This window comes from Penaeus monodon, unplaced genomic scaffold, assembly GCF_015228065.2.
Source record: "Penaeus monodon isolate SGIC_2016 unplaced genomic scaffold, NSTDA_Pmon_1 PmonScaffold_2004, whole genome shotgun sequence".
NCBI lineage: Eukaryota > Metazoa > Arthropoda > Malacostraca > Decapoda > Penaeidae > Penaeus > Penaeus monodon.
Window position 1 is genome coordinate 14,658 of NW_023649748.1, and position 2,843 is coordinate 17,500.

Sequence of the window (2,843 nt, forward strand, 5' to 3'; positions counted from 1 at the left end):
TTTTTTTTTTTTCTATTCATTATCATTATCTTATATTATTATTATAATATTATTTTTATTATTTTTATTATCATAGTATTATTAATATTGTTATTTTTATTGTAAATTATTATTTTATTGTTTTATTATTTTATATGTGGCATTATTTATTATTATTATTTTATTATTTTAATACTATACTATATCTATATAATATATTATATATATTGCTTTTTTTTTTTTTCCCTTTATTATAAAATTATAATATAAATTTTTAAATTAATATCAATATAATGATAAAAATAATAAAAATATAATTATATATTATTATTATTATATTATTATTATATATCATTATTATTTTTATTATTTTTATTATTATTATATTATTTATTATTATTATTTTTATTATTTTTATTATTATCTTATTATTATTATTATTATTTTATTATTTTATTATTATTTATCTTTATTATTATTATTGTTTTTATTATCATTATCCATCATTTTTCATTACAGTATTTTTATTATCTATCATCATCATATCATCATCTCATCATCATCATCATCATCATCATCATCATCATCAACATCATCATCTCAGTCATCATTATTATCATTTTATCATTATTTTCTAGTTTATTATTCCCTTACTATTTTTTGTTATTAAAATTAGATTGTAGCAGTATGTTATTAACTTTTTATATTATCATTTTTTGTTTTTGTTTTTATTATTGTTGTTGGTGTTATTATTATCAATATTATACAACTACTGTTGATGCACAATGACTGTTATTCTAATGTATATAATACATCAACAGTATTACCTAATTGTCATGAAAATCTTCATCTCTACCATTATCATTATCATTTCATTAAAATCATTATCACGACTATCGTTATCTTTAAAATCATTAAAAAATTTTTTTCCCTTTTTACAGTTCTAAACCATCTCATATGTGCTCCCACCAATGCCACCATCTCTATCATAATTACATTTTCACTACACCATAAACAGGACACCTTGTTTTTATCACGAGTATTTTTGCATATTATAGTTTCATGAGGAAGTGCCTAAGGGTGGCTCGTGAAGTCTGTGTTTCTTGTTATTGTTCTTCGTTGTGTCTAATTGGGGGACTGCAGCTAAAATAAATAAAACAGTAAAAAAAAAAAAAAAAAAAAAAAAAAAAAAAAAAAAAAAAAAAAAAAAATATATATATAATATTATATATTATATATCTTATATTTTATATTTTATGTATATTGTAGGGGTTTGTGTGTGTGTGTGTGGGGTGTGTGGTTGTGTGTGGTGTGTTGTGTGTTGGTGGTGCACAAATGAATCACACAAAAATAAACAGATCAGAAAAAAACCCAAAAAAAAACAAAAAACAAAACAAAAACACACACCTAAATAAGTTATATACTAATACATATAAATATTATATATATATATATATATATATATATATAATAATATATGTATATATATATTTTATATATATATTGTTATATTATTATATATAATATATAATTATTATTATTTATTATATATATATTATAATTTATATAATATATAGTAATATATTAATATATATATGTATAAAGTATGTATGTATAGGGGGGGGGGGCGCTAAATAAAATTAGATAAGAATATAAATAAATACAAACATAATAAATAAAACAAAAAAACCACCACACACCTTAATATATATATATATATAATATATATATATATTTTAATATAATTTTATAATATTATATAATATATATATATGGGGAAAAGGAAATAACAAAAATAAATAAAAGATAAATAATAAAATATAGTAAAAAAAAAATAAAAAAAAATAAATTAAATATAATATATAATATATAATTATATATATATTTTATATATATTAGATAATATTTTTAAAAATAATTTAATATTTTGGGGTTTTTTTTTTTTTTTTTTTATTTTTTTTTGTGTTGTTGTGTTTTTTTGTGTTGTGTGTGTGTTGTGTGTGTTTTTGTGTGTGTGTGTGTGGTGTGTGGTTTGGGGCGTGTGGGGTGTGTTTGTGGGGTTTTGGGGGTGGTTTTTGTGTGGTGTTGGGTGGGTGTGTGTTTTTTTAATTTTATTCTTTTTTTTTTTTTTTCTTGCTTGTTTTGTTTACCTTTTTATCTATCTATTTTTTTGTGGGTTTGTGTTTATTTTGATATCTGTAGACCCCTTTTATCCAGATTCACTAATCTCCCCACGAATGCAAAAAAGCCCAAACCCCCGCCCCTGACCGCCCCAAAAGAGGCCCGGGCCCGGGGCGGCGGGCGGGGGAAAGGGGCTGGCTGCGGGGCCGCCCGGGCGTGGACATGGGTGGCGGGACCTGCGAGCCCGTCCCGGGGGCGGCGAGGGGGGTGGTGGCCGGGTCGTCAGGGGAAAAGGACACCGTTGCGTGGGCCCGCCTCGTGCCCGGGGGAGCTCCTGAAGCGGGGGCACCCCGGGGGTCCCCCTCAGGAAAAGGGTTTAAGGGGACGCGACGATACGAGGGGGCGACAGCCTGACGGAGGGGGGGGAGGAGGAGGAAAAGGCGTGGGCGGGAGGACAGCGAAAGGCGATGTGATGGATCATGCCCTTCGCCTCGCTAAGGTTCGTCCGCCTGTCACGGGCTGAAAAGGTTCCATTTCGTCTGTGCATTTAAATATATTTTTTATTACAGGAATTTTCTGTTTTTCTGTCACTGTGTGTGTGTGTGTGTCTGGCAATGAAAGTTTTAATCATGGATAATACAAATGTTATATGTTATTGATATATGTTAATGACACACACACACACACACACCACACACACACACACACACACACACACACACACACACAACACACAGATCACA

The 2,843-nt window shown here is 28.0% G+C and overlaps 1 pseudogene; it reads left to right on the forward strand.

Annotated features, from left to right (window-relative positions):
* The first annotated feature begins 764 nt into the window (after positions 1–764).
* Positions 765–2,843, forward strand: part of LOC119569940 — a 6,525-nt pseudogene continuing 4,446 nt past the window's right edge.